The sequence below is a fragment of the Wolffia australiana genome, chromosome 11, assembly GCF_029677425.1.
Source record: "Wolffia australiana isolate 7733 chromosome 11, ASM2967742v1".
Classification (NCBI taxonomy): Eukaryota; Viridiplantae; Streptophyta; class Magnoliopsida; order Alismatales; family Araceae; genus Wolffia; species Wolffia australiana.
In genome coordinates this window covers 16,948,659-16,962,835 of record NC_135845.1, presented here as the reverse complement: position 1 = coordinate 16,962,835, position 14,177 = coordinate 16,948,659, and positions in this window count along the sequence as shown.

The window sequence follows — 14,177 nt, the reverse complement described above, 5'->3', positions numbered from 1 at the left end:
TATTGTTAATTAAATAAAGAACCATCCTATCTCTTAAGTATATTATATTATTATTTCATTCATCTTACTAATCTTCTATAATTTTTCCACTAGCTACATTGACATCACCCTTAAATATAATACCATTTCTTCATTTCAAATATCCTACTTAATTCTCTCTCATATCTATAGAAAGATATAAATATTATCGTATATTATATCTCTCTCTCTCTTTCTGTATTTCTCCCTCTCACGCCATTTACAATTTTACTTGCTATAACATATTATCTTAGTTCTCTCATCCATTAAATATGTCCTCCAACCTACTAGTTAATTATCTTCCATTTTATTTACTACATTTACTATTATACATTACTTCTATTTAACTATAAATCAAATGTTAAATTTACTTGTAAAGACCAGGACATGTGGAAATGACCTTACTCCTACTATACATTTGAGTGAGATTTCTAAGCTTTAATAAATTTATTTGATTTACGCAAATTAAAAGTACAACGACACTAAAATTAAATACATAATTTTCCTACGTCAAATTGGTACCATTGTTGGGGATTGGCATCCCTTAGAGTGATTTGATTTTGAGTTAGTATTATCTTCTAATTTTTTTATTAATTTCTATTTCTTACGCCTAACATCTATTTAAGAAATTTCATCTTATCATCGATGGGTTCGGATAAGTTTGAGATGACATCTTATCACTCCCAAATTAGACTATTTTAAATGAAATATTTTATAATTGCAATGAAATATTTTATGAACTACTTAAGAGTAAGGTGAAATTTTATTTTTTAATTTCAGATATTTCTAATTTCATATATTTGGTGTTATCTAAATTTCTATTGATTATATCCTATATTTTCTAAAGAGATGTTATTGGAAACCCCTAGGTACCTACCCTCTGATGATTGATCATGGATGGATACTATAGTTGGAGCTATGCATATTCATAGGATGAATACCCATCCTCACCCCGAGATGGATATCATACATCAAATGATTATCGGAAATCACACTCATACTACATATATCGAGGTATCCAACAGCATGACCCTACCCTGACTTCTTCACACCTAACTGATAATATGAGGATGATTATAGTCAGCTCCTAGCACATCATGGCTTTCCTCCAGACTGTCACCCAAAGTTACAGTCTAGAGATGGCTAGTTCCATAGCACTATGTATGATCATTGCTATGGGGATGACCCCTATTGTCCCCATCACTCTCATGTCACACCATACGAGATCATTGGGATCCCTTACACATGATCACACCCATGATCATTGGGATCAGCATACGTCTTCCACATTTAGAGATGAACCTGATTTTAATGCACTAAACCCCATAGCAGTCATGGGATTTGTTGACTTGCAAGGCTCTAGACGAGAACAGTTTTCATGTTTCTTGATGATTTAGAGGGATATTTATGTGAGTCATGACCCATACTAAAGAGAGTTGATGTGAATAAGTTGTGAGTGAACTACATACTAATTACTTATCTTCTACTATATTCACTATTTGCTATATTATTTCTTGTATTTAACTGTAACTCAATTATTAGATTCACCTCTAAAGGCCAGCCTCTGTGCAGATGACCTCACTCCTACTATACATTTGGGTGAGTTTTCTATATTTAAAAAATTTATTTGATTTAGGAAAATTAAAAGTAAAATGACACTAAAATTAAATATCTAATTTGCCTTCATCACTTGTCCAATAATGATACATCCATTTGTAAATGCAAAGGAAATGTGACATACAGTTAGAAGATGCATATTGATACTTTAAGTAATGTGTAAGATCTATCAGTTGTTTGGATAAAACTGATTAACTTATATCCAAAAAAGATTTTACGGTTTGGATACCTCTCTGACATGGTCCAACATATTCCTGGCGTATGGATTGATGTATTTGCCATTGATATATGGTAACATAGGTGGATAAGGATTTCTTTTACAAAAATAAGTAATTAAAAAAAATTTTAAAGACTTATTTTTTAATAAATATCCAAATGTACCCACCCTATTGTGGCATGGTCAGCCATAAGTTGAGTGTTTGACTTAAATCCAACCCTGAAAAACACATGAGGGCATTAAGAAGAGTCTTATATAAGTTAAATTATGAAAATAATGTCTAATTGATGTTTGGCCTTGCTATCATAGAATTTCAATTATTCGGTGACATGGATACATCACATTTTCAAGTAAGGAATTCCAATTGATTTCCCTTACAAATACCATTAGAGAATTATTCGTAAATTTAAATATTGAATTACCTGAGCTAAAAACAATAAAGTGAATTGAGAATAATATTGGATTAATTAAAAATATTTCTTTGACATAAAAATGAATTGATGTAAAACATTTATACATATCAATATTAATTGAAACTTATTTTAGGTAGCACTATTGGACAGTACAAATCAGAATTTAATGTATCCATTGAAGAATTGACGTGATTAGATTGCATGAAGATGTGAAATAAATTAACCTGTAAAAAAAATTTGAGAAGCCCTAATGAGGCTTTGCAGAAAAATCAGGAGGACGTGCTGTTGACTGGTGAAAGCTCAGGAATCAAAGTGAACATATATTAACTGAATTTTAATTTTGATCGCTTTAATTTTATTATTTGTATCACATTACTGAATTTGGATTTTTTCTTGGGGATATGAAAATATTTTTTGGGAGATAGCAGTAAAACGTTCAGTAAGAATATCATAGAAACATGATAAAGGGGCTAGGCACAAATCGGATTTTAAATAAATGAGCAGTCCTTCACTATACACAACTATATAGTTCATATAAACACTAAAGTATTAGATAAAATAATGGTATTTCATTATATATATATATTAAATAACTTATTGAACCTGTTAGGTTTTCATTATCCATGTAAACCAAAATGATAAGCTAATGTATAAACATAGACGGAAAAATGACAAAAGTTGTACAGCTTATATTGACATAAGGTTAAGATTTTTTGAATTTGAATATGACTATGAAATTTCATTTGGATATTGAATTAGATGAATATCCACTATAAATATTCTTGGTTTAAATAAACAAACAATTAATTAATTATACCTTTGGATTACTGAATTTTAGGTTATAAAATCGAATTGTGACCAATACCATATTATTCCCTATTCATACCTCTTTATTTTTAACCATTTTCATCCTGAGTTTATGATGCATTAATAGGATGTGTATGAAACATTTAATATCTTTAATGGGATAGGTAAAACACTCATCTAAACACTTCAATAAGTTTCATTCTTCACTACCTCTAGAATATCAGGGTTTCAATATCCTTTGAGGGTGAATATAGAACATGGATCCCACATATAAATAGATAAAATTCTAATTTATAACCCCTTAAAATAAATTATAAATCATAACATAGCCTTTTAAATATTTTTTACTTTATGATGATAAGAGGTGCCAAGTGGTTGAGGAAGAGTTTGAGCTTCAAATAAGGTTTTATTAAATGGATTCTTCCTTATAGATCTTCACCTTTTAAATTTTATGATTCTACATCATCGTTTCAAACATTACATCTTCCACCTTATTGATAGTTCCAACCATTTGGATTTCATTTCTGGTTACAAGAATTGTATATTTTTCTTTATATCATTTTTTAAAAATATATGATATTCACATGCTGCCAAGGAAGTCTACATTAATAATATGTGTGTTTAAAATGACATCCCTACTATGGTGCATGCATTTGTAAATTTATAGACACGTCAATTTTAGGAATTATATAGCCTTTTTCATTCCATGTGGATCATGCATCATACTTGAATATCACCCATTAATTATTTTAAGACATGACACACCTGTTATTGACATATATATTAAATTGAGTAATTTCATCTAAAAAATTAATTTAATCTTGATACCAAAGACTTAGCACATATCTTGATCCATCTAATTCCCTAGTATTTATTGAAAATTTGAAATTAAAATATTCATGTGGTAAAAATATGTTCTTCAATTTTCTTGATTTCCCTCCAAAGTCTTAAAGATCATTAAGATGGCTGTTGGACTTTTCAAAAAAGTTTAGATATAGAGTATGAATTGAAGTAATTGAAGTAAAGAGATCAGATCTGGAGATTCAGGCAGGTTAGGAAGTCGGATGGTAGAGGATCTCTATCCCCTTTACCAAAAACATGAAAAAATTGCACAATGGGTCTCTTCATGAGCCCTTATCTATTTTTTATTTATTGGTAAAAACATAGTGTCAAGTACGACCAACCGAAGGGTTGTGCTCGTCAAACAATCCAACCGTGCCCTGGACGCCACCTTGGGGGTTTTATATATGTAAGGTTGAGTGTTTATTACAGTTTATAGCTGTGAAGAAAGCGTAAATATCCCAAATACTCATGGAACCCACTCACCCATGCCCATGACACAAAAGAAAAAGATATAATAGTGATACCACTACATGTCGTGGTTGGGACCTCAGGCTCCAATAGCTCAATCGTGTCCCCCAAAGTTGGCAAGTGTAGAACAGGTGTTATTTTTGCACTCATCAAGTATCATCTTGGAGCTCCGTGAAGGGTATAATGTTTAAGGGGGATGTGTGTAGTGGGTGCCAATGGACAATTTGTCATTGGGTGGTGGTGCGGGTCAAAGTGACCTGGAATCCCCCAGGTGTGCAGTGCATCACACATAGGTAGTGAGCATCAAGTAATAGGTGGTACAAGGTGATGGATTCACTGGAGCCATTGCTTGACGCGGCTCATGACGTCGTGTATGCTTATGATGGACCCTACAACACGAGAGGAGTTTCACCGTTTCCATATCTCTCATAGTAAGTATGCTATGGTAATGTGTAGATATGGGCGAAGCTTAGAGCATGTTGAGGAGATTAAGATCTAGTCAAAACACTCTTGCACTGTTAGTGTAGTATATGAACAAAACATCAGATGCCAATGGTGACTAAATTGGCCCCATCATTCCATAGTGATCTCACTATGGAAGAATATGTGTTACATAGTCTCAATTTGAGGAGAGATGGGGCAACAATGGTTGCATAAACTATTGTAGTGACCAATGCGTGTAACATGATCATGAGTAGGTATGTCATTGTGCATAAATCTCCAAAGGAAGAATGAGACGTGGGTGAGAACTAATGGGCGCCAAATGCATTGAGCCCAAGCCTGCGTAGGAAATCTCTCTCGAACGTTATTCCAAGAGTAATGACATGAGAAAGTCCCATTAGGTGTGACTGTCTAGATAGGAAAATCACAGGAGTTCCCTATCTCAATAGTTATAGCCATCAGTCAGAAGTTCATGTTGCTCCCATAGGAATCTCGTGTTTCCCGTTAGTAATTGGACCACGGTCAACTAGAGTCGGTTGTGTAGAAAAAGTAAGGTGGTGAGCTAAGGTTGTACTCCGCAAGCCAAGTATCATTCCAAGCAGTAATCATCACTTGCTTGATGAGCCAATGGGTCACCATGGATATCACTAGCTAGTGGCATTGCCATGTACGCCATCGTTTGATGCCCTTGGTATCAGACTTATGGCGAACCTACTCACCGTACTTGGCTGATATAAAGCGTAGAAACAGAGAACTCATGGTACACATATACCTCACAAGCTCGTGGAAAAAAATTCTTTGACATCTTAAGGGTGCTTGATCCCCAGAATCTCCATCGTGTGCTGGTCAACATGGTTTCTGCCAAGAGACCCAATGATGTTGGCAGCCTCCCTCTTGGTAAACCAACCATAGGAAATGTGAGCATAGGCGCTCCATGGATTTAAGACCAGTGAGAGATACATAATTTGCAGCTAGGGTATGTCGCGAGATGCTAATGAGGACGTAACATATGAGTTGAATTACCCCTATGGGGGACAGAAAAAAGTTTCCATCCTTAGAATTTCTTCCTCAGCTTGGAGGAAAGGCATCAAAATAATAGTGTCGTGTGAACCTAAGTAAGACGTGACATCCAAGATAGTCAAAAGGCAGGCATTCTCATGAGTATGGAGTGTAAGGTTGGATGATCCCTTATATTGTTTAAAGCATGGTACCACTTATTTTCTATTTATTTTTGAATTATCCTATCCCTTTGCTTCATCCTTTTTCAAGTATAGCTATGGATTTGACTTTCCAAGGGGTGCCACAGATGTGAAATTATTTCAGTATGCCTATATAGATAAGGAATCCTTTATCTATGATCATCTATATTCTACCCCTAGTATTTAAGTATAATATATTCATATTTTATTTGTCTACCTAAGAATGAAATCATTTTATGTATTCCTAACTTTCTCTTATACCATTCCAGGCAACAATTCCAAGTTATCAAAGTAAATTAGGCACAGCTGCTGAATTTGGAGCCATGAATGATAGCTTCCCAAAAATGGAAGGGGATATGTTGGTGAAAACCGACACTCAAATTCACATTTAGTTTTAGTATTGAACAAGGATAGTGATTGAGTGTATCATCTTCCCAGCCCTTTTCTACAACTTGAGTAGTGATACCTTTCCACTTTGCTATCTAAATCTTTCTATTCTCACTACTGATATCCTAAATTGATGTCTCTTTACATAGAAAATATTTGATATTTACATATTTTAAAGTTAAACTAGATTTTAGTTTTATTTATGCTATGAAAAGTGTGGTCACATTTGACCTTTTTTTTTGCTATCCCTATCTTTTTCATTTCAAGGCCTATTTAGGAACGTTTTTGCCGCATCAATATTCACTACAAAAATAATTATATGAGAACCAAATGTGATTTCAAAGAACGAGATGGGGGGACTTGTGTCAAGGTAATAAAAGTATGTACTTTTATTTCAAGATAGGTGTTTTGCAAATCAGGAAAAGGCGCATGCATACATATGACTATGTGCTTCACTGATATCATAACACACATTGATATAGTGTGCATAGATGCCTTACCACATCAGGCATTAAATGCCACCAAATTTTATTCTTTTTCTTTTATTTTTCTCATGACACTTAGCATATTGAGACAACTTATCACTAATAATGTAGAAAATTAGGGGCGTTTGAGGCAAGTAATATTTGAGAATGTTAATGGTGTGAAAATCTGAAGCAATGAGATGGCGGTATTGATGGGGAGACTGGAATTAAATCAAATCAACACCCAGATTCCACATAATTCAAATTCTGATATTTGACAATCTAGAAGGCTGGTTGAGCCAAAATTTAAATGTTAAACTTGTTTATATCCCTTCAATCCATCCATGACCTTCATTTTACAAGATGAGGAACGAAATAATTTTAAAATAATCTTTGATTTTGCTGGTATATTTGTAGGCTTAGTGAAAGAGAGTGAATGGGGAGGCCCATTGAGGTGTTGACGGTATCTCGGCTAATTGAGGAGAAGAAACAAAGAAGAGTAGCTACTCACCAATATCTACATATTTTCATGGTCCTAGTTATGGATATTATTTGGTCGTCAAGCCAATCACACTACCATGTTTATTTAAGTTCATTGAATAAAAATATTTATGTTTATTATTATTATGTGTGATGTTTATAATGAAGCCAATGAATACGTGCAATGACTTAGTGAATTATGATGAGATCATAATACAGTGATCACTAGTCTTTAAACATGTATTCCAAATATTCCTATTCGATGGATAGTTGAGACGGACATCAAATTATCCAGATAGAATAGCACTCACAGATCCTACTTATATGATAAGTATCACTAATTCTGTGGCCATTAGTGTGGTGACACTATGGATAGATAGTGGGTGTTGTTTGGAGAAAGAGTACCCTGAATTGATCCGTATGAATCCCTAAATGGTATTATACCTAAATGTCAATCATGTTGATTCATGTCATAGTTATATAAGTGATCCACTGACTTGAGACACCAAGGGTATCTCGCGAATGGACGACTACATTTTTACTACAACTTACGAGCCTCTGATCATGGGATTCAAACAAGTCATGGTTCAGATGTAGTAAGAAGCTCATGGAGATGATTGAGTGGTCAAGATGGGATCATCCACCCTCAGTATAAAAGGAGATCGACTAAAGGAAGACGATGCAGAAAAATCTCTAGCCAGGGTAGTGAGGATATTAGAAGGATTTCTCTAATGATCCCTGTTACGCATCAATACTAATCAAATGACAGATTAGGGTTTGACGATAAACCATACCCTAAGTCATTCAAGAGTCTCACGCGGATGATGGATTATACATATAAGGTAACCGATGACGGTAAAGGATCCATGAGAGAGTTCAACACTACTTAGTATCTTTTAGAGCACAAGGTGTAGCTTGGCACCACACGGCCTGGAAACTTAACCTGTTGATTGGGTTAAATCGATCCTTATTTAATTAATCTATATGATGATATAGTTAATTAATATGGTTGGTCAATAAATGTTATTGGGCCACTAAAGTTATTAAGCAGAAGGATACATGGGCCTTGAGAGGCACACACACAAATTCATAAGGGCATTGGTCGATATATTTTACTATGTAGGGTTTTGGAGATCCAAGTGCCGAGTGATCGCGTGGATACTTCTAGAGGCCGAACGCGTGTACGACTTCAAAATGATCTCGGAGTGACAAAATCAAGGGTGGAACAAGTTCCTCAAAAGGTACATTCAATTAAATATCAATAATGAATTGATCGACATGCTTTTCCATCTACGGACAAACTAAGGCACCAAACCAAACACCTAGTGGAGCACAAGGGCATAGGGTTTGTTCCGTAGTTTAGATTGTTTCATTGTCATCACCACTATATATTTTAGGTCTATTCATCTCTTTCATCAAATAACATCAAAAAATAATCTATAATTTCATAAGCTTTTCCATAAAACATTTCTTTATCATTTCTATAAAACCTTTCCATAAACCTTCTCGCCTCTTTATTTTCATCATATCTACACATCTTATCTTATAACTGTCAATTGTTACCTATGTAGTCATTGGTGAAAGAGTATTGAATTCATAACCATTTTTCCTTATGGATAGGACCCTTGCTCATCATTAATATCATATATTTCAACGAGTATCTATAGAGTCCAAACTAACACAACAGCCGAGGCTATATCGATTCGTGATGGTTTGCTCCTTTGTGATGAGAAAAACATTCAAAATATCATAATAAAATCATAATCACAGTTTTTAGTCAACATGCGACGTGTAGGCTCATGCTCTATGTGGCGTCGCCATAGTGTATGGTAAGACATCATGCGATGTCGCCCCCGTGTGATCAGCATTCACCACCAGTTGCACGAGGGGAACCAGAGGACAGATGCCCTCGTCAACTATGCAGTATGCTCGAGCACATACTCCCTCTTCATTACTTGGAAGGACCTCCTATTTTTGGCTTGTGGTTACCATTGCATTGAGAGCCTTGGTTTACCTACTCTATGCACGTGTCGCCACTTGCTGAAGGCTAGCCCCCAAGAGTGGTGTATCACACAGAGCACTATTGGCAGGATTATGTGACCTCCTCCCAACCTGATGCCCCTCAGCGCACTTCCATGCTCACATCCAAAGATGGCGTGCGAACCTTCATACTCTATGCATCTCCAACTTTGAGGGACACACGTACGGCATGGAAGCCTGCGGCGTTCTCCAAGAGTAGCCACGGTGTCACAAATAGTTGAGCATGAGAAAACACTACAGTTTTTGTTCAATTTTGTAAAACTAGTATTGCATTTTCTATTAATTGCAGAAGGGGAGACATTATTCTGCTATTATTCAGGTCTTAATGCATGATTGATAGGGGCTTAAATCTATCTCAGTTATTCTAGTGATTTAGCTTCAAGCCAATCTTATGATTTGAAATAGTTAAATGATTCCAAAATTAGGATTTTGACCTGTATTTTTGCCCTCCTAAATTATGCAAATCTATATGCTGCTTGCATGAAGATCCATCTTTCATGCATCTAACTTCATCTAAATTAGTCACATGAATAATAATGAGTGGGGCTGTAGTTGGATTGCTTCCTTAACGATTCTTGTTTCACAAAAGGACACAATATGTATAATAAGATAAAATTTACTTGTTTTTACTATACCATACGCCTCCTATATGAGATAATCCTCTATTATAGTTAGTGAAGTGGACATAATGTATGTCATTGCGACAATCACCTATGTCATAATGTAAGCTTCCTCATCAATTTTATCAAACCAAATTGCAAAAATGTAAGCTGCCTAGGTACATGTATTAAGCCATCATAAAATATCTCTATTAGCTGGGTCTTGGAAAACTATAACGTCGACATGAGCGAGGTTCTATGCCAAGCCTAGTGGAAATTTTCTGCTCATTTGTGGATAAAATCCGTTACGACCATCATCAAAATTTTGGCTCCCCCGCTAGGGAGGAAACTTTTTGTAAAATCATGAAAAATATTTGACCTAGTTTGATTGAAGAAGGCTAATTACGTATTAAATATTAGTGTCGTTGTACTTTTAATTTGCCTACATCAAATAATTTGTTAAAATAGAAAACTCGCTCAGATATATTGTAGAAATGAGATCGTCTCCACAGGGACTAGCCTTTAGAGGGGAATTTAAATTTGAGTTGTAGTTAAAGAGAAGTAATAGCAATAAGAAAGATAGTGAATATAGTAAGTAATGAGTAATTAGTACGCGGAGGAAATATTAAATAGATGTGGGAAATAAGATAAGGTGTAATAGTGATGTCGGACGTCGTCTAGAATGTCTTTCGGTCGGCACCGAGTATGATGGTTCGGTACCGATAAGGGATGGTGGTATCAAATGTCGATGGTGTTGCCATCCGACGGATAAACCCTAACGGATCGATGTAACTATGATGCTCAAAATGAGTGCCCTATGTGTCGTACATGCAGGCTCCTCAACTCGAGGGAGGCACTGAGCTCCATGCTTGGAAGGGAATCGCCGGGTGACGGCGACAGTGGTCTCTCGAACCTCGTCTGAGCAACGAAGGCGTCTACGGTCGAACAGAATCTATCCGTAGAACTCGCACGTAACGGACGTACTCGTCCGTATCGGTAAGACACTCACACAGTCGTAGTTTTCGCTCAATTTGCCTCTCTCACCTACCTAGCTTGAGTGTGGTGGAGTCGAGACAAAAGTATACTGCAAAAGCTAAATAAACGAGCATCTGGAGAGGATGGCATACCTCGTCGGCGTGGCTCGCGGTGCAGAATTTCATTGACATTGGCGGCAGTCGAAAAGGGTGGCGCGGAGAAATGCCAGAGAGCAGACGGCGGCTCGACGAGCAAGGTGATGCTGGAGCTCCAATAAAGGTTGGGTAGAGGAGAAGGACTGAGAGGTCGACACGACAACTCAGGGGGCTGGCCGAAGTAGCTCGACTCTGGTATTGCAAGATCCGGTGGAGCAGCCTGAATACGAGCGGAGAGGCTTGCGTACAACAGCGGGTCGTCACCATTCCGATCCACCTAGCCCACCCGGCAGTGACCCAACAGGTTCACCAGGCTCATGGAGGGCAGCTGGGGTAGAGCAGATCCACCACTACCTAACTCATGGGGCCCAGGTGCAACATATCACTTAGCCCAGAAGACTGGTGAGAGAGGTCGTAGGGTATGGTTGACCAGGACACGTCGGGCGCCGTAGGATCAGTTGGATCGATCCCGCGTATCGTCCCGCTGGACTCCGGGCAGCAATCAACCGCCGCATGACCGTTTGGTCACACATTGCGTTGACGGATCGGGCAGCATGGTGGCGACAGCCTGAAGGTCTTCTACCAATGGACGGAACCAACAGGGGCGGAGGTCTGATGCAGAGGGGGGGAAGAGTTACAGAATCTCTAGTGCTCTGCTGGACGTGATGGAATCCTGTAGAGTGTCGCGTCTCAGGTGACCGGGTGCTCAACGGGGCCTTGGAGGGTATTCACAAACTGGAAGAACTCTCGGCAAATTTCAGCGGGCGGTGCACATTCAATGACGACGGGTTGTAATTTAGAGAGGAAGGCTGACCATTTTGAGAAGGGATTCGTTCCTTCCTCCTCCCCTTGCTCACCTCTTCCTTCTACCCCCTCCTCCTCTCTTCTTTTCTCTCTGAACGAGGAGGGTGAGACCAAGAGAGAGAAACACGACGTAAATTTCTTCTTCTTCCTTGTCTGATTGTCTAGGGCGCCCTGTCTTCCCTTATAAAGGGGAGAGGTCAATGGGCCCCCAAATTGGGTCAAAGGGGAGGGAAGAAGGGTCCATTAAGGGGCTCTTATAATGGGCCCCCTCATTACAAAATAGAAGGGGAAATAAAGAAATAAAAAGAAGAAAAGAAAACAGAGAATACTTGGGCACAAGGGAGGGGTTCCAAATTGGCTAAGGATCCCTCCCCGTGACGACGACACAGGAAGTACGGGACGTGTCACGAACGTGATGAAAACACACGATGAGACGAGAAAACATAAAATTTGAGAAAGAACGATGAAAAACAAAATGCGATAAATCGAACGATTTCACCCGATCTTCGACGACGGTGGCGGGCGGTGCGAACGACGTCGTCGATGATCTTTGATGGCATGCACCATCAAATAGTAATGAACATTAAATAATCTGAAATAAATAGAGACGAGAAAGAATATAATTTATTATTTAAATATTTTATAGATACTAAATATAATAAAGAAGTAATATATATATTAAATGAAGTAATGGTATTATAATTATGGTTGATGTTAATGTGGGTAATGGAAGAATTATAGAAGATTAGTGAGATAGATTGAATAGAAAAAAAACTTTAATAGGAGATAGGAGGTTATTTATTTAATTACTAGTAATTTATATGTAAACTAGGATGTGGAGATAACGATGATGGATGTTAAGATTTAGTTAGATAGTGAGTAAGATTTTATGGTAATAAGGTGTAAGAAGTTAATTTATAGAATTATTTAATTTAACAAAAGGTAAGAAGAAGAATGAAGAAGTATTACTTATGACAGGTAAAGAATGAATTATATATTTTTTAAGATGTAGATTAATGGGATAGAGAAATACATATCTATCCTAAGAGTTTAAGCCTAAGAGAGTTAGGTGAGAGAATAGAGATTATATAATTTATTATATAATTAAGTAGCTAGATAGAGATATTATTTAATCTTGTTTAATTTCCTAGATAGAGAGAGAGAGAGAGAGATTAAGAGAAGATAGAGGGACTAATAAGAGTAATTAAGAATGAATATTTATAATATAATATGAGTAATAAGTCAATTATAAGAGTAGAATACAACTTCTATAGGCGTAGTATTTATTAGATGGTTATATATATTTATATATCTTGATATATATCTTGAAGAAACGAAGAAGCTAATCAACGAAGGTTACGAAGTAAATGACCCCAAGAAGTAGAATACAGAGGGAAACCCTGTTACGAGTAAGCGGAGAGGAAAGATCTCCAGAGATTCCTATCTCATTCCATTCCAGTGGCTTGACCAGTAACCAATGGCGAAAACTAAAAAATCCATGGTTTCTCGGCTCATTTCGACCAAGAACCGGAAAAAAGAAGCGGTTTTTCGCACAGCTTGCTCATAGTGCGGGTCCTACTTGTATCTCGTATTTGACCGAAGAAGCATCGGACAGGTCGGAGTTCCCGATAATCAGTTCTGATTTTAATCATAAAACATAAAATAAATCAGAAGATAATCAGAAACGTTAGACGACTTGCAAACAAAGCGGATCTGTCATTGACTAAATAGCAAGGTCAAATGTCAATCAAAATGGGTAGCCTCGTCTTTGTTCAGTCCTTATTGATTCGTGGGGGGTCGTCGTGGAAGAATTGGGTTCGACTCCCATAGCCCTGATGTGGCGAAAAAGACAAGGTGTCCCATATTCGAATTAATAGCTATATGCCGAACATTTGGTTCAGCATGAATGGACCTTATTTTGACTTCTTTGTTGTTCTTGCATAACCTGTGAAGAGTCAGATTCCGAAGCAGTGGGAATAGCATTGAAAAAGCTTTCGTGTGGTGGGTTTATTTCATTGATTAGCATCACCATATGAGATGGGAGAGCAGCAAGCCAAACATCGTACTCTTCGGAGAAGGTTCTGAAATCACTAAGCTGACCATCTATCTGCCCTAAAAGCAAGAGCTTGGAAAACGGGTGCCAGCAGTTCGATTGAAACTCGGAATGAGTTCGGTGAATACTTGGGCTTTTGGTAACGAAGTTAATGGAAAGGCGCGAGTGAGCGGGAGCGGGTTCTTCTTTATCAGAAA